Source organism: Malaya genurostris, chromosome 2 (assembly GCF_030247185.1).
Source record: "Malaya genurostris strain Urasoe2022 chromosome 2, Malgen_1.1, whole genome shotgun sequence".
Classification (NCBI taxonomy): Eukaryota; Metazoa; Arthropoda; class Insecta; order Diptera; family Culicidae; genus Malaya; species Malaya genurostris.
Window position 1 is genome coordinate 7013117 of NC_080571.1, and position 24131 is coordinate 7037247.

Below are 24131 nucleotides of genomic sequence, written 5' to 3' on the forward strand. Positions count from 1 at the left end.
GACGGCAGTGTGGATACTATCAATTTCAACTACATGTACAACAAGCAATTATGCAATCATAACCTGAACGGTAACAATTAGAACCTTATTCGAAGGAAATTACCCATCAAAGGTGTCGCAGAACGTGCCGTACACAATCGCGAACAGCAATCACCATCTGCAAACTGGAAAGAAAAAACGTAATTATCATAATTGGCTGTAAGTACGGTACCCAACTAGCTAAACTTAGTACCACCGGGAATTGTGGTGAAACACTTCAACCACTTCCGACCGCCGTAAATAGTTCGGTCGGAAGTTAAAAGTGGTAACCAACAATCAGTAGGAAGCGTGCCTTGGCCCTGGGCCTGCTAGCAGGGCTCTGCAATGTCGTCGATGTGAATAATGAACTCGGTAGCCGAATATACTCGTAACTTAGTTTACTGTAAGAAGGTAGTGTTGCCAAGTCGAAGTGTTTCCCTGCTTCCGAAAGCGAGGCATTGTTTCAGCTGTTGAAATGCACCCATTTACTAATCTGGCAGCACAGTTCCGATTTCAAACGACAGAATAAATCTGAAACACTAGCACGTCATGGTACTGTTTTTATTTTCCAAAGAGGAAATAAGAAAAACAACGACAAAGTATAAAAACCGCTGCTTCCGCAAAGAAAATTTATTCCACACACACCGGCTCGCAACAAAAACTTTGGTAACAAAATGAGCTCTTTTGAGGGTCCTTTGCTGCGTTGGCAGCAGCAGCAGCACTGGTACTGGTATGAGCAACAAAAAAAAAACGCTCTTGTTAAAAGTTTACCCATAAGTTTGGATTTCGGTCTTGCACACATATATAAGAGTTGCTGTAATTATGCGCTTTAGGACGACGTCATTGTTGTCGATGGATCTCGCCCTGCTAACGTTCAGGATGTGAAGTCAGTACGCGACGAGGAAATCCTTCTGTTGGCAGGAAACAAAGTGATGAAAAGTCACCCCTTGCCCCCTTCATTTGCCACTCCGTTAGTGGCCTTAGGATCACTCATCGTCGTGTTATCATAATAAACGAGGTAGTGAGGCGAAGTTTTTGCTTCTGCTCGGGCGCACCGTACAATTTGTGACGAATCTTGTAACGTTGGTCGCCGCAAGGTAAACGTGACGCACATTATGGTGTGGGATGTAAATGTAAGACTTGCCTGTCAGTTTCACAAGCAGCGGAAGACACATGTACTTGCATGAAAGCGCACGACAGAAAAAAAACAGTAGCAACACAACAACAGGTTGCAATGAAAAGCTGAAACAACAGAACGACCAAGTACGGTCCTTTCCAGCTATTCAGTATCGTAGGGCTACTGTTGCAGTTAGTTATTTCAACACACAATTATTACGAAAAGGAAGCCAAAAAGTGAGTTCCTTACCAACAATGTCCACCATCCACCATCAGGACACGTGGCAAGTGGTGTGGTGCACTGTGTATTGCTTGGCTGGAATGTTGGACCCATTCAAAATTCTATGTTTTGACAGTTTTGTCATAATGTTGTTCTAAATCACGAGGAAAATTAGTTTTGACAAAGTCTTAATGACATTGGGTTCCTGAGAAAAACCATTTCTTCTTTACTGCAGAGTGAAATGTGCAACATTTTTCATGTATTATCCAGTGAGCTCAATTGAGTTTTATCCTTTTGTTATTGCACAATTTAGTTGCCTCATAAATATTTTACACAAACGTTCAAACGTAACTAAAATCTTAGAAACAAAGACTATAAAACTGCTTTTGAAATCTCGTATAGAGAAGATTACTATGAAACCCGTTAGCTTTTCAACTTCACTGACGATGTATCAACACTGTGACACGTGAGACGATGGTTAGAACAGATATTATATATTAGGATAAGAAAATTTTGAGGGATTTATACTAGATGTCGTTAGGATCATATAAATATATGAATCGATTCGTATTCCACTTTATGGCAAAAATGTCTGCATCTTGGATCGAGTCTATCGAAGGGATTATTTTCGAAGTCGAATTTATAAAACTGTGGCATTACGTACCGTATTCGACCAAACGATCAAGACCATAAGTTTGTGGCCAAGGATGGCTTTCATCGTATCAAAGAACGCTCACCAGCAACTCTTCACACGATTGAATCAGTGCCATCAAAGAGAGACCGATATCATCGCAACAACAAAAATCCGGCATGGTTCATTTAGAAGGACACCAGTGCGAGAGCGAATTTCTCTCGATGACATTTCTGAGAATCAAAGGTTAGCACGCTGCTGTGGGGATCCTCTCTGAAGCAACAAACGGTCGCTTATTCTCGTTTCGCGATCCGATTCTATACAGGCAGTTGATAATTGCGATAGAATCATGTTACTATTGCCGTTTATTCTAACTATGTGCATATAACCTTTGTATAAGTTGTGTCTATGAAAATGTCTGTGAATGCTCAACACAAGGGTTTTGAAATATTGCAACCTAGTATGAGAATCATCAAGTTGAATCATCGATTCGATTTTCTGCGTTAATTGTCAACTTGCGATTCTCTCTTGGGAAATTCCACAACGCAACTATCATTAGGTATCAGACTGTAATTTTTTTAAGGGCCGTGAAATACTCAGAGTATGAAGTGGAGCCAAGAAATGTAGAAAAATTCTCTCGCGGTTCATGCATTGAGAGACTCGAGTTCTTGTAGCATCTTCTACCGGATTGAAAATGTTGTATACAATATAGATAGCAAAATAGCAGCTTCTGTCAAATTTTTGGCAATCACCAACACTGTTTGTGGCAATTAGTTACTAAAAATTAATGGAGAGCTTTATCTGGTTCTAAATTTGTAATAAACTAAATGTGCTAAACAAACATATTTCATGTGTTTTTATTTTTGTATGACGAAAAGGCTCTTAGTTTTCGAATCACCGAAATACAAAGGTGATTCGAAAACTAAGAGTGTGCATTATCACTGTGCAAGAGAAATACAAAGGTGATTCGAAAACTAAGAGCCTTTTCGTCATACAAAAATAAAAACACATGAAATATGTTTGTTTAGCACATTTAGTTTATTACAAATTTAGAACCAGATAAAGCTCTCCATTAATTTTTAGTAACTAAAAATTATTTTGCACACAAAATTTCTATTAAAGTTGACGCACAAATATCCTACTACAGCTGACAAAAACAGCGATTATCGCAGACACTGTTCACTGTACGCACAGCAAGGCAAATGATGGTTGAATCAGAACAACACCAGAAATACAACGAATCAAAATATATGTGTAAGATGAAGCGTTTTACGATTTGTGAATACAAGAGACCAACCCTTACTTTTCGAATATACCTCGTACGTCAAATTTAAGCGAACAAACCCATTTGCATGAAACTCGAGCAAAATATTATAACTGTGTAGATGGTATAGTAGTAAAGCGTTTGTGATTCTATTGTTGTAAGCGGTTGTGAGGCACTGAAACAACAAAAGATATTATCGAAATTTGTATTTTGAGCGGTTAGTGGAATGAAACTAAACCGTCTTAAAAAAGAAATTATAGGTTCCTTTGGATTCCACTATGAAGAAACTATTTCGTTATGATACTAACGTAATAATGAACGACCAGAAACCAGGTATTTCGAAATAAAGATAATAGTATAACGGCGTCAAATCCAAGATAATAGTATAACGGCGTCAAATCACATTTTTGGAACCAAATGGTGTCCACACAATTTAGAAAAATCCTGTGATTTTACATCTTATTAGATGCACATAAATGGAGCGTCGCAGTTCACGCAAATTTACGTGGTAGAATATTTAATATTGTGTCTAAAATTCCATGACAAGAAATTCATTGAAATAAAAAAAAAGAATACTGATAGAAACCGCCGCGACTTGAACCAAGAATCATTGGATCGCAAGTACATCTGTTAATCGACTGAGCCACAGAAGCATGCATCTGCTTGGCTGGTAAAAGGTGCATTTAAGTTCATACAGTCGCACCTGCTAGCAGAACAAGTTACAGTCGAAACCAGTAAATTTCAAGCTCATCTAACATTAAGTAATTACAAATAAAATTTTCCGTCATTTGACAAATTAGGTCTTTATGAATTACATCGTATGACGGATTAAGTCACCTGTAAAATTCAAATTTTTTTGGAGTGCAAGTCTTCCTCTTCAAGTAACAGGAAGAACCAATCGCTAATCATGGCGCGCTAGCGGCGGCTCCTGCCTCATTTCCGAAGAAAAATGGCCCAATGATGCCGCCAGACCAAAATACGTATCAAACCGTCACTCTCTGAAGATGCATCGGCTTCTCCATGATAACGTGCAGGTTTTCCGTCCCCCAGATGCGACAATTTTGCTTATTAACATACCCGCCGAGATGAAAATGTGCCTCATCCGAGAAGATGATTTTTGGCAAAAATCGGCGTCTTCTTCAACCTGATCGCAGTTTATTCAACCAGCGGAAGAATAAAACTAAGTTTCTGTCAAATCAGAAGTGACATTTAGGTTACCAATGTCGAAATAACCGCTAGTTTAAAAAAATGTATTCACAATAAAAACTTGTTTGGAGAGCTTCCGCTTTCGTTCGCAAATCGATATTTTTATACAGGACAATTGCCACCGGTGATTTATTTGCTATGTTTGACGCTTATTAATATGTTATGTGTCATAAGCATAGATTTGTGTTTCCGACAAGCCTGATATGGAAATTTCCTACACTGACGCACATTTACGGATTTATACTTTTTCTACGAATCTACTTCTTAGAATACTACAGAAAAATGAAATTAACCCTCCGTCTGACTGATGGGTCCAGCCCAGGCACGTATCCAGAGGGGGGGCCGAAGGGGCCTGGGCCCCTCCCGAAATTGAAGTAAAGTAATTTCCATTTTGGGATTTTTAACTTTTATTTCCGGAATCAGGAACAGAAATGAGTTTTTTGGTTATCAACTAACAAGATGTGCTAATTAGAAGATTTTACCAACCAGTTTAAAATAACTCGCTTCTTTTTGCAATCTAATTTATTTTCGAGGCTCAAAAGTCGGGTTTCACAGTGATTACAATCAATGTAAAAATGAAAATTAGTACTGAGCAAACATATCATAGTTTTAGCACGATTCTGCGAATGAAAAAGATGTCCTGCCGCTGGATGTTGCACTTGCATACTCAGGATAAAAAAGATGAACGCGAGCACACTTCAGAAGCATGTTCGCCTATGCTGATGATGATAATGTCGGTTGGTTGGTGACTTACTTCATTATTATACACCAGAGAACAGGACATTACCGATTTAGGTAATATAAGTATAAGTGTGAATTATTGGAGCGATTGAAAATCGGTATGAGCTATGAGAAATTTATGTGAGTTCCGTTTTGGAGTTTTTGAATGCTACTAAGAAAATTTTTCTTTTGTTACATCATCACTCCCAATTAGGAATTTAAATTTTATACTCATCACCCTGTAAAATTTCAAATATATTTATGCGTATATTCCCCTGAAAATCTAAAATATATTCAAACATTTAAACTCGAAAAAAAGTTCACGAACTCCAAATTTTCTTCAAAAATGAAGCACGGAATTGTTATAGCGAACAAAAAAAAAAGATCGCGGCAATTTAAAAAATCGGTAAATTTTTACCAACGTCTACTAAAAACGTGATTTTCAAAAGTCTACAAAAAAGTCTGCAACTGAAACATGTCTACAGCTTATTTTATAAATCTACTGATTTACAAACAAATCAGCAGGCATCTCTGATCCAGACACGGAAGTTGACTCGATGAAATTAAATAGGAGCGCGTGGGATTATAAGGCACTTCATTTCAATATAAATTTGTTAAAATCGGCTCGACCATCTGTTCGACAAATAACCAACAAATTTTTCAAAACTGGAAGAGTTTCGAAATATTTGTTCTTTCTTACATCGTGGCTTATAAGAACACACCATTGAAATTGAAGGTTTTAATACTCATCACTCAGCTTTCCCGGAACTAGAAGTCGAATCCGAACTATGGGACTAGGACTAGAAGAAATGTAAAAATCGATCCCTTCCCTTTGACACATAGAAATTTTTGCTTAAATCTCTCATTGTCCAATCCGAAATATGTGAGTACGTATTTACTTAAAATGCTACATACTTGCACTCACTCTTCAATAAAAAATAAAACGAAAAATACTAAAGGCACAAGAACCATCACTTAGACGCATTATTTCTCATCTGTAGGCCCCTCCCGAAACGAAATCCTGGGTACGTGCCTGGTCCAGCCAGACCTTTTTCGTTTTTTACCATCAATTTAACATTTTTATAATTTATCTATCAACTTTTCAGGTAGCTTCCCAAAAATTTTATTAGCTATCGATCTATGCAATTTGCAGTATAGACAGTAGCTTCGAAAATGACGAAAACGGCTGATTTGAAACATTACGCTCGGTCCGACTAATGGTATCTGACTGGACCCCGTACATTTTGTATATAAAGACACATGATATAATATATGTTTGTCTTTGTTCTTGCTTCTGCGTTCTTTCTAGTCTACTATTAGTATTCTTTGGCCATTCACTGCTGAACATAATGTGTAAACGAACACTTGATCTGAGGAAATGGTACGGAAACACACATACGTCTGTGTATATATTTTGCGAGTGTTCTGTTAGTATTGGTTGCTAGATTCATCATATCTGCGTCTCAGTTTACGAATGAAAGTAGAACGCAGTGCCAGTAAACATATTATTTACGCGTTTGATTGTTCACATTGATACTTTTTCATATAAATTAATGAGTTCAGCATTAAAAATTCACCGAAAAACTCGTTTTTACCTTTTTTCATATATATAAAAAATAGGTATAGAATTCGCTCAAACTTTCGAAAATTTTTCTGAGGCCCGGAGGGCCGAATGACATATACCAATCGATTCAGCTCGACGAACTGAGCAAATGTCTGTGTGTGTGTGTATGTGTGTGTGTCTGTATGTGTGTTGTCAACTAAGAGGTCGAGATCTCAGAGATGGCTGGGCCGATTTTGATCAAACTAGTTGCAAATGAAAGGTCTCCTCGTCACCCAAAACGCGATTGAATGGTTTTGAGATCGGATGTTTACTTTTTGAGTTATACGAAGTTTTATGTCAAAATTTTCAGTTTTTTGACAGTATCTGTCACAATTGACCTTGAAAACAGAATATGTTTTCAGACTTAGATTCCGCACGATAATACCTATCCAACAAGCCATAGATTGTTAAAATCCGTCCATTTTTAACGGAGATAACGAAATTTTTGTGTAAACTACTTTTCCCCCTATTCCAGCAGTAGGAGTTTTGAGCGCTGTATGACAAAGCAATGCTTGGGAGCAACGGAAAACACGATTTTTTATTCTGTTACATACAATTGTTTCTAAGTACCAAAAAGACTGTGTACAGCATCCTTTTCCATGACATTTAGCCTCGGACCGATTTTAGCACGGCTCGTTTTTGGCAACATAATCGTTCGAATATGACATATATAAACCAGATGATGGCAGATTTTTTTTAATTATATTTGTTTACGCCAATGTGTAAGTCTCAGGAGACAGTTTAAGTGAGCTATACTGTATACACAACAGAAACCTATTAGTGACAGGATTCGAGCAGTTATACAAGCAGCAGACAGTATTAAAGATTACGATACATACTTTCCGGTACATCTTACGATATGTGCTTTCCGGTAGATACAAATTGTGTTCCTATAATAATGTACGCAGACTATAAAAGCATAGTGCAAATCAGATCAGGAGCGTTCGTATGAACGATCGTGCGATCGTACGACAGTACGATAGTACGATAAAACGTTAGTATGTTAGTCAGTCCAAGTCTTATAGTGATCGTTGTAATAAATACAGTTAGTGTTAAATAGTATCCGCGAGTTTTCACTTCGTCGCGAGAATCCGAACACTTGTCCGACAAAACCACAAACGTTTATGTGCGCAAACAATATTGTTTTCAACTACATACAGCAATAAATGCTGGAAGAACATAACATCCATATACCATTCGAATCAGTTCGTCGAGATCAGCAAATGCGTGTGTGACAAATAATTTCACTCAATTTTCTCGGAAAATTTCTTTTCTACAAATTCAGATTCATACGAAAAGTCGTATGCTCCCAAACAAAGTTCCTGAATTATGTTTGGTTCCGACCTCTGGTTCCGGAACTACAGGATGATATATGAAACGAAATCAAAATTGTGTAACTCATTCTACTCGTAGATGGCTGAACCGATCTAAGATTCAAATGAATTCTAAGAATCATCTAAGATTCAAATGAAAAGTTTCAAGATTTTATAAAACATTTTGCTCTTCAGCCAGATCCAACATCCGGTTTCGGAGATACAGGGTGATTGGTATAAAAATGTCTATTCCACATAAATTAATCAGGTTTATCGGGTTAGCAGATTTGGATAGCCGATAAAAAAAATTAACTTTTTGTCGATTCAGAAGGCACCTAAAAATTTATTTCCTGCTATGATTTCTCAAAGATGTCTTCACTGATTTTCAAATATTTTGAAACAAATGTAAACTATACAGCTATTCAGGTGAATTTATCTGACTTCGGCCATACCGATTTTAGAATTCCGGTTCCAGTATAAAATCGTTTCTCAAAGCTCAATCGTTTTCTCAAAAAAGCCTAATCAAATATCAGAAACAAAAATTCAAATTAAAATAAACTTATATACGAAATTAACTAATTTTATACATACATACAAAAATTAATTAATTTTATCCAATTATGACTTCCGGTTCTCGAATTACATCATGATGAATTTTTAAAATTCAAACCGATATAGAAGATGGGATTGAGCTTCAAAGTTGAACTCAAAACTGTTGTAATGTATTCGTTTTATGGCCATACGAATCGGTTTGGGTTATTCTGGTTCCTGAATACCGGCTCTGGAAGTACCTTAAATTACCATAAACTCTAAAGTGGAACTTACATATCATGGCATCTTTAATCGATTATCACACTTCTAGATTTAAATTCGATCCGATTTGCAGTTTCGACATTACAGAGTAATGAGTGATTAAAATCTCAAATTGTCGCTTAAAACGACGGTCATTAAAATAATGTCATGAAAACTCAAACACCGAAGAATATTCATGCAAAAAACACATGCAGATTGGTAAAAAAAGGTATCATCTCACTGCTAGGTGGATTAAACACGTTTTATTTCTTCAAATTGTTCATCTCCAGTTTACCAACAGCATTCGAAGGTTAAATACAAATGTTTTGTTTGCATAAATACAACAACGACAAACTTACAGAAATAATCAGATTATATTTCATGAAGAATCTTTTCTTGTAAATTCAATATACGTTTCTATAAAATAAAATTTAAAAAACGCTCAAAAACATTATTGGTTCTATTATTCCCATATTTCCGTGTAATATCTTTACCTTCACAACATTTCAGAAAATCTTATGCCATGACAAGTAAGAAAATGTAAGAAACGAAATAAACCTGGTTTGTAAAGAAATGAACCTGAATACACTTCTAGTTTACACCGAAATGCGTAAAAATACACGTAAATGAATTGGGGTGGCCGACCCATCAGTAAAACCGAAGGCTTAAAAAATATCTGTCAGACGGAGGGTTAAGAATCATTCAATTAAAATCATATAGTTTTTGTCGCAAATTTGGATTTGAAAATAGCTCTAAGCCTTTATAAAATGAAAGTCGCCATATTGGGTTTGATTATGACTAGAAACATCAATGTTTGAAACCTACTCGTCGAACCTGCTCGAAAATACCCATATATAGAAATTTGATGCAATGTTGATAAGCCGGAGCCAATTATGTATAGCGTTATCTTAGATTTTGAATTAATTATACTAAAAGGTCAATTTTCGGAACCTACTCTTAAAATCTATGTTAATGGTACCGTTTAATTACCATATGGTAACTTTTTCTATCATATGAATTTCTGCAAAGATTTTGAGCAATAATTTTTGGCATTCACTCATAAAGCTAGTTGGCGTGCTCTGATTGACACATTCAACCATTAGTCAATTGAATCCTCTTGCTTATAAGAAACAAGAAGAACAAATACTTTTGCCATACTCGTTTGAGTTGAATGTTTTCGAAGCTACTGGTTGTTAAACAATATAAATCGATATTAAATCACCAAGTTAGAAGCTTTCAAAATTACGGTAATTCGGATCCGACTCTGTTAGTACAGCTTTGTCTGCAACCCCATCGCTCACCTGTGAACTAAAATAATAGCAAATTGCAGTGCAGTAAATACCCACACAAACGACCATACATACCATACTATACGTTGAGCGGATGACAATATTTTTCACCCATCCGCTATGCATGGAGGCAGACGTTGACTGAGTAGATAAATGTGACAAAGCATATACATCATTATGGCATGACAGATTTCGAATGACATCATTATGGCATGCTGTGATCGGCTTACGGAAACATAGGATAATTCAAACCGGTGTACTATTGGAATACTAAAACGAAGTTGTAATACGTTTTTTAAGTGAAATGCTTCCGAATCAATTAGTTGTTAAATTATATTAATCCACTAACAACAGACTGTGTTACAAGCGTTCAAAATTGTGACAGAAAAGAGTTAGGCGGCTAGTTTTGATTTTTTTAATTAAAACCCGGCCCGTATAGTGAATAGTAAAGCATTTTTAATACCAAAATTATAAATTTCCAACCCATGGAAAATAGACATACACGGAAAAATTGCAATTCTAAAATTGAGCCAATCAATTCATAATTTGAGGAAATGTTCTTGACTCATGAATATTTTGGACTGATTTCACTTAAATTTAAGCGTAACGCACTTTCCATTGATGGGCTTAAGGTGCGTTTCTGCTAAGATGGTGTTATTTGCAACATAAATTCAGGTGCTACGTCTCACAATATGATGTAATAACTATATTTCTTACGTGAAAAGCTTTGCGAATTTATTCAATCTAAATCATTTGAATTTATAATTGAAATATGGCATTTTTTGAAGGAGGAGAAACCGAAACATTACATTACTATTACTACAAAATTTCTACTTTTGGAATGCATCAAGTAAACTCCGTAAAAAAAATCAACAAAAAGCAAATTTGGACCTTATTTTCACAATTGCACAGAACACTTTTGTGTGAATGCATCAAACCTGCCATTATGGATAAATGAAGCATTTAACACCTCAATTAAATATTCATTATTTACACACAATACATCCCTTCCCTATGAGATGGAGTATGAGGAGGATTCGGAATACAATAAAATTGACTTTGAAGAAGTCAAGCGTAGACTTTGTATAATAGACTGGCGAAACGTATTGAGTTTGGAAGGAAATGTCAACGATGAAGTGAACAAATTTTATTATTGAATAAGTAATTGTCAGTGAAAAGAAGAACCAAAAACCATAATAGTAAATTACCTCCGTGGTTCAATCCACATCTCTGAAATAAAAGAAAAAGAAGCACATAAATTTTTCAAACAATAAAAAAGCGACACTTATCTCCAAAATAATCAAGACCACTGAAATCAACTCAAAATAGCCATTACCACAGCACATGAAGAATATAACCGCTAATTTAAAAACGAAGTAAGGAATTGTCCTAAGAAACTTTCTATTTCTTTTTTTTACCTGGTCCAAAATGGTACATTCGGACCCACCGTGTAATAGCTATTAGCTCATTCATTCCAAAATTATTTAACATAATAACAAACGTAACAATGCAGATATGTATTTTGGATGTGATTTCATTCTACTAATGATTACTTAATGATACTATTTAGAAGTCTGCTGGAACCAAAACAACCATTAATAACATGAACAGAATCCAGTTTTGATCATTTTATTTATAATTAATAGATTACTTTATGATTATGCGCCCAAAAAAAAAGATCTGCATTTCTGGTAAACGTATCGATGGTTTATTCTTTTTTGATCAGGGCAACTATTGAAAAGATCTCAGAATTTTCGCAAGATTCACATTTTTCGTCCAGTAGGGTAACACTAAAATTAAATGATACGGAAGATGGGTTTTATACAGTCCAACCACAAATCAAAGGCACCATCACAAATTCTATACAATTATTTGATTTTTATCTAGCAAATTTTTCTAGCTAAACTAAAATTCTAGATCTAAAAATTAGAAAAAAAAACTGTAAACAATGATAGGCAGCGATATCGGAAGAGATATGCAAATAGGAAAATCGCGACCGAGCAATATGGCAAAGTATTTAAGTTATAGGTGTCGGCTCTGAAATTGATAATTTAAATGTCTCTAAAAATATGCCATATATCTAAACTTCGAAAACCCACAATCCTGTTGTCTTGATCTGTAATTTCGATTTTATTTCATCATCAGACAACAAACACTAGTCTTCTCGCTCTATACCTATTCTTCTGTTCCGTTATATTTATTATCACTGTCTGTTGAACAGAGAAGATGTTTGAATATGGGATACCGGTCGTGAGGCGGCCTAGGATTTAGACCATGTTCAATGTACGCTAACCAAACCCAGTCGTATGCAGGAGCCGTGTCTATTACACTGCTTAGGGGGACAAAATGGTAACGAGTATGCGCATAATGCATAAGAACGCAAGTTCGAGTCTTATCTCTAAGCGTATCTTTTTCCTGAAAATCATCATAACTGTAAGTTTCTCATTCGTTTGGCTTCTCCAATATATGTTTCCACTCAGTCATTGCAGCAACTGATTTTAGTTATGGCGACTTTACGCTACACCAACTAAAAATAATAATAAATCGCTATTTTAATTGTTTGTTGTTGATAAATTTCTTCTTCTTTCTCGGTGGCATTATCTCGCTTGAAATGACACACTAACAAAGACTAAAACGCCAGTTAATTTTCCTCTATAGTTCAATGGACTCAATTTTTACTGGACTACCAGTGGTAGTTTGGCAGTATCGCTACTACGAAATCGTCTTAAATACATGGTCCGGCACTCGAAGTGTAACCAACTTCAGACCTTCGAGCCTGGCGTCAAGGTAAATGCGACATATTATCGGGAAAGTATTCTGGAGGTTGGCAGACAAACATTTCGGTGACAGACCATGGACGTTTCAGCAGGACTCGGCACCGTCTCACAAAGCTCGAGTTAACCAAGAATGGCTGAAAAATAATGTTCCGAACTTCATCACGTCCACACAATGGCTCTCGAATTCACCAGATGCGAATCCAATGGATTATTCACTTTGGGCCATTTTGGAGAGCAAAGTCCGAACTAAAAGATACACCAGTCTCGAAGCGCTGAAAAAAGATATTGTCCGCGAGTGGGCCAAAATACACCTGCAAGTCACATTCGGGCAGCTTGCGATTCGTTTTTTGACCGTTTCAAGGCCATAGTCAAGGCAAAAGGTGGTCATATCGAGCAAAAGTGAATTGATTCTGAATTTTGTATTATTTTTACACATTTTGTACTTTGAATTAAGTTAACAGTAATTTTCCAAACTGAATTTATGGCCTTTTAAATTGGTTACACTTCGAGTGCCGGACCCTGTAGATAAAAATTCGCAAAATACTTTAGTTTTCAACGCATATTCACAAGAGGCTTACTTGTTTTGTTGAATTTATTTGTTTTGTTCTCTGTCTAAGCGTAGACCGTGACAGCCAAGCGTATCAAAAAACACCATGTAAACAACCCAGAAAAAAAGCTGTACAAAGTAAATCAAAAGCTAGAAGCAAAATAAAATTGCTCAAACCGCTTCGGCTTCCGCTCTGACAGGGGCTATTTAACTTGCTGTAAGCAAGCTTCTTGCAAGCTTTGCACTCTGGCTTTCGGTTTTAGACTGTAAGTATAAACATTTTTTGGCGTAGGTGGCTCTAATAGTCGATTTTCGGAGCTTCTATTTTTAACTAAACCGGGTTTTCTGGATAGCTGACTGATTGACATTGATTGGTATTGACTTCCATGATGAAGAAACTTGACAGAAAGTGAGTTGGTGGACGACAAGCCCAACTTCCACTCGGACCAGATATCTGCACATTTGTTTTTTCTTACTATTACACCCCATAAAGTAAGTAACCGTCGAAACATAAACAATGAACCCCGTCCTCCATGCTCTGAAACCGTCATTTCTCATTCGTTCGAGCTACAATCATCCCTTTCCCAAAGGCCGCTGCTCGTTCTTTGATTAGTGTGGGTCTCAGAACGTGACCAATTAAAACATAGTGAAATCAGAAGCCTGCTCCTGCCAGGATTTGCAGACTTGAAAACAAAAGCTTCACGAGGAATGCCAGTGAGTGTTAGGGAATTGAGTGTCATTTCGGGTACGAAGTAATTAATCATTCAAAGGCTACACGCAAAAACCGACGCGGAAGTAAAACACTACCCAAATTTCCACAGTGATTAATCAAGTTACGTAAAACGGTGGCTGCGGCAAGGGGGAAACTTTCTTCCACGACCGTTTTGCTCTAATCCGACTAACCAAATCAAAACACTTGGTAGCTCTGTAATCCAATCATATCTTCGATATTTTATCAGCGTTTTGTTCGAAATTCGTTTACCCGATCAAACCAAGCGAATCAGATAATACTGCTGGCCTGATTTGCCGAGTACCGCATGTCCACGAAATATCCATTTGTCATTCATCAATTTGGGTTGACATTTGCCCAAATCGGAAAGTTTTCGGCAAATCGTTCGCCGGTTGAGTTTTTATTCAAAAAGGCGTTTGAATCCTACGATCTGGAAAATCCGAGCAAATCATTCGCACGACCCCTCGACTGCTTCCCGTGGCTCTTCAGGAGCGGTTTTCCACCTCGGGGTGTTTCGACCACGTCGAGGATGATCATTACAACGATTTTTGTAAACATTCGGTAGGCGAATCCATTTAAATCAACCTTTGCTAACAAGCTGCTACCGCTACTGCTGCTGCTGCTGTCACAATCGCTATCCAGGGACCGAAAGGATTTTTCCACCGCTCTTCGCGTGACTGGGTAAGAAGGCGTCAAAAATCCGATTCGTTCCGGTTAGTTCACCCGTTCTATCCTTCTCGCCATTGATGTCGATATCTATTCTGCTTCCATCCAACCCTCCCTTTCTCCACCCATTCTTGATCGGTTTCGGTTGTTGATGCTTAGTTTTGCCTGTTGATCAAAGCTTGTCGATGCGAATGCTTAACCACATCACACACGCATAGGCCAATTCCTCTCTCTTTATTTTTTTGTTGCCCTGATGTGGATATCGGATGTAGCTAGTCAACTAGAAGTTGGAATCACTGGGGGACTTTCAGCCGGTCCCCGGTCCTGACGACAACGGCGACGACGAGTGTCACCAGGGTAACACACTTTGCGCTATGCGTTTCGAGTTGTCTGCAGTGGTTTAGACTTTAGACAGTTCAGTGGAAAAAACTGGATCCTTTTCATGGCTTTACTTCCTCAACGAGTTTCCGTTCGTAATGGTTCCAAGTAGTTCTCTGTGTTTCAGCAAAGCTTGTTTCAAATGAAGGCATGTTTTACTGTTCAACATGAGCGTGTCTTTTGCTTAACTAGTAGATTACATTTCTTGGACGGTAGGAATGTTCAAGTACTTGTAAAACATTGGATGCATTCGGCAGAATAAGCTCAATGAAGAAAGTGTTTTGATCTTTTTGTTCTTGTTAACTATGCAATTAGGTTGCACTACCACTTACTGGATTGGAAATTTGATTATTTTTATTCCTTCAACTAGCTGACCCGTCGATGATTGTCAAATTGCGATTCTCTCTTGGTAAACTCCACACAGTGCCAATCATTGCAAAACTGTATCTATTGTGGTAATGGCCGTGCAATACTCAAAGAAAAAATGTAGAAATCTTCTCTCACGGTTCATGCATTAAGAGGCAGCGAGTTATATCTAATTGGCACTTATTATGTGCGCTTTGTGTAATTTAAATCATTCGAAAGCAAATTGTAAGCAATTCATATGAAGGGACACAACGTCAAGTTCTCGGAACAATTTAACATCCGATGCGCGAGTAATATTCGGCAAAAATAATTATTAAATTAATCTTGACGTCGACCGAAGCTATTCGTCTGAATCGTGTTAATTGCAGGCGTTTCCTGATGAATACAAACCAATCTAATTTGCATTTGTGGTTGTAAGTGAGCTGTCAGAAAAGTCAACAATGGTATAAGTGATGTAAACGTCGAAACTGATTACCACTCTATTTTCTCGGATATGGATTATCCGATATTAATAATTTTAGGCTCGTTAGGTGAGTTTATTTCGTCGGTCGCATCGAAATTTCATGCTTGGTGATGTATTTAAAATTTATTCTGTAATACCGTGATGAAGTAGAAGCTAATAATATTAAAATAATTATGATGACAAAAAATACATGTTCAATCGCAATGCTATGCAGCTGATTAATGTTACCTTATTTAACTTGAAAATCATACACAGAAGTAACAGGAGTGCAGGATTTTGCTATGCCAATTCAAACGCACCATTCAAACGCTGCGCCAAATGCTGCGCTCCTTTGAATTTGAAACATAACCGCAATTTTAATTTCATTACCCGATGTTTTAATTCACGGTATTCGGAAAACTTGATTCACATTTTCGTGCGCAAAACGGTCTTATTTCCACCTCTGGTTTATAACTCAAATATTTCAAATGACTAATTTTTCTTTTATAAACAAGATTCACACAAATATCACAAATACGCGTTCTGCCTTTCTCCATAGAAACAATATAGAATAACTAGAAAAGCCGAGTTTTGGTCGAAACCCTGGAGACCAGGGCCGGTGAAAGAGGTGGGTACGGTGGGTAGCACTACCCACCCGAAAATTCCAAAGGTGGGTAATTACCTACCTGAAATTTGGAACAAAAAACAATGTAAATATTAGCATAATTCATAATAATAAGAATATTTTTATTGTAATTCGGAATAATAAATAAAATCAAAATTATAGAATGCTAGTTCTCAAGGTAGAGCAAGGTTGTGAAGAAATACCGCAGAAAGGTGAGACGTGACAAGAGTCATTTGAGCAGGCAGAAATCTTTTAGTAACTTAACCTTTCCCTTCCATCAAAGGAGCCGAGCTTAAGCATCTCATCAATGCGAATCACTCGGGTCTCTGAGTCACCGGAAAATACCGATAAAGGTCTTTTACTCTTTACATTCCGAACCGGCAAAAGAAGAATGCAGTAGCAAGTAGAAAGTAACAACTTTTGGTAGCTTTGCCGGAATAGTAAATAGTAGAAGACCTTCATCGGAATTTTCCGGCAGATGTTTAAGGTCGACTCCTCTTGTAAAAAGTGAAAGTTAAGTTACTAAAAGATGATGATGATGAACCTTGTCACATCTCATCTTCTATATCTTCACATGAAAAAAATCACTCAAAATCTTTTGACGTAGGACTACGTTTTTTTTTATTCAATAATATAATACAAATTTAGGGCACACTGCTTAAGCTCTAAGATGCCAAGTGTATTTTCTAATCTTCATTAACGACTAACTTAAAACTAGAATAGTATCATTAGGTAATTTCGTATCGGGGTCGCGGATTCTCGAAAATTCAACTTTCTGGTGGCGATCAGCAGTGGCCGGTGAATTAAATATAGCATGAGAGTCTTCCAGATGACGTTGGTAAATATCTATGTTGGGCGCATCATTCAGTCCGTGTGGGTCCGCGAGAAAAATCATCAGGCTACAAAGACTCGGCGGGTGGCCCGCAGCCTGGTCATCGACTGGAGCGGTTATCCGTTGTCGGTGATGGTGATGTTACTAAAGAGAATGAAAGAAAAGTAAATATTGTGGAAAACGGGGATGTGAGAACAGCATGTCTCAATACGACAAAGATCTAATTAGTTTCCAGCGAGATCGAGATGAAGAGACGGGGGAAACGAGAACGAAAAATTTAATAATTTTTCAATACCATCCTTATAGAATGATTTGTCACTGGTCCAAACATCGGCTTCCTTTGCGGCGATGCCTGTCTTATTCGAGCCCAAAATTTTTCGCTGGCGTGTCTTTTTCTAATCCGCATATGACAAGCAATCGCTGGGGCTAGGTAATTGTGAACAAGGTGGATGAGGAAACAGATCGCAGCCCAATTCGTTTAATTTTGTCATTGTTTTCGTTGACTTACGGTACGGTGCATTGTCTTGGTTAACGGTGAATCACTTTTGATGGTACTTTCCTGTTCAAGATAGTCGATGTTAATTATACCTCGAACATCTAAAAAACTTATGCCATGATTGTTCCGGCTACCTGTTACGTTTTCAGATGGCTTTCCCAGTCTGTATGCTGGTATGACTCCGGATAAAATTAGTGGATCCATGTTTCGTCCACTGTTCCATACCAACGTGTTCCATTTTATTGCGGCAGACTTATGAGCGGCCGTGTTCGAGATCCGTTTGGTGACGATTTTTTTATGCTCTGATTTTCGTACAAGATCGTAAAAGAACTTCCAGTTCATGTGCTAACGATCTCAGCATATCTAATCTCACGAACTTTGATTTTGCGTTCATACATCACGATTATCAAAACTTGCTTATTTTTTTCCGGTTGACTGCTTCATTTAGCCACGTTCAAAATCAGAATACAACAAACCTTCATTTTTAATGGATCCTAGTGGGGAAAACACTTCTCAAGCTATAGCTGGGCTTGAGCGTTTTTCCCTTTAAAAAGCAATGTTTTAGCAACACGCGGCACACGGAATTCGTTATTTCCATTTTGTCGTGAATACGACTTACTTTACTATGGGGCGCCTTTTCAAAATTTACCGTCTGAGAGAGTGATCAGTTTTTGATCGTGAATATCTCCTGTTGTATTTAATGAATCAACATAATTCTTGCGACATGCCATCGGAAATATGATCACAATTTTATGATAAAATTTTCAGTTGTGTGACATAATCTCAAAGAGTTCAAAATTAAACTTTTCTTAAATGTTTGGTACAAACGAGTGTCAAAGAGAATAATTCATAAGGCGCGTTTGCCTTTCTCGTATTTTGAAAGCTCATTGCTCAGTTATCTGTGGAAGGATTGATATAATCTAACCAACAATAGAATCGAAAATTTTCAACTTGAACGTGTATTGCAATAACATTTAAGTTTTTCAATAGTACACTATTGAAAATCCTGTTTGGTTTAACCCATTACAGCACCAACCAATCAGAACGCGAGATGTCTGCATCTATACCAGAACATCCATATAAAAGTTGAGTCGTTTATTTTTCCTACCATTTGCTGAGCATCTGTTCCCGAAACAAGACACACGAGAGCAACATCGAGGACCTGTCGTCTCGCTGTTTCCCGTTCTGCGTACAGGAAAGGAATTCTAGAAAAGGGGCTGTCCATACACCGCTGCCAGTAGCAGGTATAAAATGAAATGTGATGTGAGAAATAGCGTCATTTAAGTTAAAGTAGCTACTCTGAACGTACGAGACACCGTCAGCACGATGGCACCGGAAACCGGTAGAAAGGCAGCCAAAAAGTCCAGCAAGGCCCATTCAAAAGCACTTTTTAGTGCTGAAGATAATCATAAAGAACTAGTTGAATTTTGTCGCTTTCCTACCATTTTTCGAGCAACTGTTGCCGAAACAAGACACACACGAGAAGTTTAAATAATTTGAACCGTCACCAACAACATTCAATTACGAACGGCAATGCGAAAGTGGAAGTTTCATATCACAGGCCTATTTTATCATTGATCAACCCAGCGAATTAATGTTTTCTTTATTGGAAGATTATAATCGGTTGTAAACGCTACACCTACACCAACCATATCAGTATCGCACCCACGTACAACAGTTCAGCCTGGAATTAGATGACGGAAGTCAGCGGCATCCATCGGAATTCGAATTCAACTCATCACTCTCCATCACAAACGCTTTCATAAAAGGTTCTTTTCAGAGCCACCATTATTTTATTATAAAGAACTATACTGGTTATTTCATAATATTTGTGTTTCAGAATGTAAAATGTAACTAATCTGTACTTTAGTTTAGGTGTATCGTTTCAAATGCTACATACAATTTCATACAATTGATCAACTAATTGATATACGGAAGTGTTAAGGAACATGTCAGTTGTTTTCATATTCACGACATCCGGTTATGTCTCTGACATTACCCACCCACCTTTTTTCAAATAAAATTTGAGTCGAATCTCGGTCTTCCCTTACGTGCAAAACCAATGCTTTGCTGTACTGAATACGGATGATTTGTTATCCATTTTTGGAAATTTCTCAATGTTAAAAAAATCAAATAATTTTCAAAAACATCATTTACGAGACATAAACTTCCAAGCATCTTCAGAATGCCTACATCATTCAAAAGTTCGTAATTTCATGCACCTGTTACAGTTGTTTCGAACGAGAAAAAAAAACGAACGCATCAACACTTAGTCGGAATTGCGAAGCCTGGTAATTGTATTATACTTTGTATATGCCGCCATGCTTTTCATTTTTAATTATCTCATGACATCTGTCTGTGACTTGCTGAAAATTCCCTAAAGTCATGCGGTACACTCGGCTATGAACCGTCTTCCCGTCTTAACGAAAGCTCTTTCTTCAGCAGCTGATATGGCGGAGACAAAATTCGTTCCTTTTCGAGTGCGTCCCGCATCCCACATTTTCAACGGGACCCACCTTTTGATCTTATTTTCACTCGTTCTCTCAATTTTTCCCGGGTATTTAATTTTCCCAGTCATCGTCTTCCTTCTGCATGAACGCCAGCACTCACTGCATAATAACGAAATTATGTTTTCGTCGTTGATTTATTGCCCTCTCGAGGAATAAGCCTGGGCTAAAGCTGCGAATGTATGAGCCCTCGTTTACTGAAAATAAAGCAAAACATTTCTCCCCATCCTCTGCCCACGCTTCCCACACCAACAGCCAAACCATTCAATCTGGCTATCCGGTGGCACGACGAAACCAGCACCAGGGGAAAACGGAATACAAACTAATCCGCCGGTCGTATCAAAACCGTTACATTTTTTTGTGTGCTTTTCGCTGGAAGATGACATACTAAGTTTTCTTCTTTTTCCCATTACTTGCCGTTTCCTGCAGCTTTTGATAAGCTAGTTAGTCGAGATCCGCAACACAACAAATAGTGTCCTTTTGGGTTGGAAGGGAATGCGAATGCTGCTTTGCTGTTCACTCGCAACGCAACGCAGGAGATGATTTTTCTGATTTGCAGTTCGTTTAGATCGAGCGGAGATTGACGTCTGGGAAAATAAATCCATAAAAAGGGCCAGCCGGGCTTGGCCGGGAAAACGGATCTCATGGACAAACGGGAACGGTCGCAATTTATTGTCAAGCTTTTGAGGAGCTATCTGGATCTGAACCAATCTGACAGTGGAACGGATTGCGAACGGTGCAGCAACGGTCCTGCTGTCTTCTAGCGGTCCTGCTGCCTTTCAGAGATGGAGACGGATGGTTGCCTTTGCTAATGGTTTGCTTTGTAATGGAATTTCGACAGCAGACGACAGTTTTCAAAGGCGGCGTGAATGAAATTCATATCTTTTCTTTTCATTGCTGCGCAAAATAAGCTGTTCAATCTTTATGACGTCACGTGATGAAAGATGTTTTTATGGGACAGGCTCCCAACCCTGGGCGAAGAAGCGGGTGACTTAATCTCGTTGCTACCGAGGCCCACCGAAGCGGTTGGGCGGTTAATATTAACTTTATGAAAACATCTGGCCGTGGAAATGTCGAAACTGAATGATAAGGAATTTAAATTAGATATAGAAAGGCTTATAATCACCGTTCGAAAAATTTAAGCAACATTTGGCGCAAATTCAGATAAGCTTTCGAAAGAAAAATTTCAGTTTTCTGTTTTTCATTTCACGTTTCAGCATGTTACTTTTTAAAGTGCCGTTTTCACACACTGACAAAATTCAGCTTACTGGCATATTCACAGCTACCGAAATTCATCGATTCCCATCCAACCCGCACCATTCAACATTGATTCGCAATGTAAATCATCCTCAAATCAACACCTTTCTGGTTCGATGCTATCGCAAGAAAGCGGGTGTAAATCTCTTCCCGTCGAGCTACGGCCAGACTCCTCAATTTCCAAACCCGAACCAGAAGAACACTTCATTCTGTACAGACTCTACAAACAGATATATGTATATGTTAGTATGTGGGTGAATGTAAGTTCGTGCTGTGGTGCTACATTCGCACGAGAGATGAATTTGTTATTCGATTTTTTTCCACCGTTCCACGTCTCGGGTATTTCGGCGCTGTTGACTGGTTGGAAGAAAATAATCTAAAAACAATGTTTCTACGGGATATTCCCTGATCGGTGCCCTAGCCCACCCACGGGAATACACCATTACTGTCCTTGTATGGTGATACCCGGCAAACCTCGCCAAATTCTTCGCAAACCGCACAGCTTTCGGCTGCGCGTTTCCTCCGTCGACCAACAGCCAGCCTCATTTCAGGTGCCACTTGCATGGTACACGAGAAGATAAAGTTGCCCCTCCCAGCTGTAATGCTTTCTTACTGACTGCAGCTTCCCTATCGGTCGGTGGTGTGCTTGAGTGCTCTTCTACATTTGTTATTTCCGGCTTTTATTGCTCTTCTGTTCTTATCCCGAGTGGTACTTTGTCCTATTTGTACCAACCAGCTTGCCTGGTAGGATAAAGTTGGCGTACGCCCTGCGCCCTGGGTTGCGAGCTCTAAAACAAAATGCACACGAGTCAGTAGGTGCGATTCCACTGATGTTCGATCAATTTGTGCGGCGGCGGAAAAGTCATCGGTTTACCTTCAGGGTTATTAAACCGACACTTTATAGAGGTTGGCTTGACCCGGGAAGCGAGGTTGGCGTGTGGCTAAATGTATATCGAATAAGTTTGGCTCTCTAGTGATATAAACGAAAATTTGTTCTATGAAACTCGGAGATCGGAACGGAATGTATCGTTGTTTCTGGCAACCCGAACCAGCTTATCATTCGCAGTGTCTTGCGAGAGTCGTAAAACTTTCTCCCAGATGATAAATAAAGACCCCTATTTATCATGAGCTTTAAAATAATTTCCACTCCGGAGAACTACTAAACCTAAATGTAAAATATTTTGGTAGGTCGAGAAATTAGTTTAATAGATATACAAGGGAGAACACTGATATCATTGTTATAAATGAATGTTATAAACAAAAACTTGCTTTAATCCACCTAGTGGTGAACTTACCTAGCCATTCTCATAACAATCATACTATCATATATAATACTGTGATGTTCTTCAAAATATTTTTCTTAGATTATTAAAAGAATAACCGAAATCGGCTTGTTTGACCGTCAACTGATAAAAACTATCAATTGGAGAAGATTTGAGGTCGATTTAGATTTTGTCGTGAATACGACTTACTTTACTATGGGGCGCCTTACTTTTTTTACTTACTTTTCTTTTCTTCTGAACTAAGGAACAACTCTCCTCCCGCAAAACAGATTCATTCTAACAACATATACGATATTCTTTCAAAGTTGGATTTTAGCGAGACAAAATCCTTCTAGAATTCTTAAAATGTACAATGCTTGTCTTTTTGGAAAAACAACAACAGTATATGCCTCTAGTGACTGAGATGATCTAAATTCGATTCTCTTATCATCGACAATCTTCGACTGCTTCTTCGTCGATATCAATATCCTCATCATAGCTGATAACTTTAAAAAAAAACATATATTCACTGAACAAATCAAACCATCTTCTAAACCTTTCTAAGGTTCCTACAAACTCTGAAAAACCAATGTCAACTGTCGAAGAAGGAAATCAAATACTCCTTGCGAACTGTGAATAAGGTGAAAATCGACAGCTTTTTCGATTTTGTGAATTCTATTGAAATCAATACCAAGATTTCAACACAAGTATTGTCAAATTTTGATGAAATTAGGGAAATCATTGGCTGGCACTTAAAAACATGAAGGCTCCTAAGAATTCTTAACAAATATTTTAAACATGTTATTTTTACCATTATGCGTACTCATTCCGAAATTAAATAGAATTCCAGCAAAAGTATCCAAATTATCCTTATTTTCATTATGAACATTCATTGTGCTGTTATTGATGACAACTAAGAAAACTCTTATTGATTTAAAATTTCTGTCAAACCCAAAAACCCATTGAATGAGACACCGTTGAAATAGGGTGTTAGCCCCATTTCCAATGGACTGTGTACCACTGAACCGTTGTGGGACAATAAGAAGTTTTAAAACTTGTACTGAACTTCTCGTT

At 37.7% G+C, this 24131-nt stretch overlaps 1 protein-coding gene across 5 annotated transcripts in view; it reads left to right on the plus strand.

The window, feature by feature from the left end:
• The window catches only part of LOC131431647 (uncharacterized), a 499018-nt gene that overhangs the window by 160957 nt on the left and 313930 nt on the right, over positions 1–24131 (plus strand). Inside the window, exon 1 of one of the 5 annotated variants that reach the window (XM_058597481.1) lies at positions 19113–19275. The exons of the other annotated variants lie outside the window; for them this stretch is intronic. The gene's annotated coding sequence lies outside the window, so the exon portion shown is untranslated. Of the gene's footprint in view, positions 1–19112; positions 19276–24131 lie in introns of those variants that run through there. 5 annotated transcript variants of the gene reach the window in all.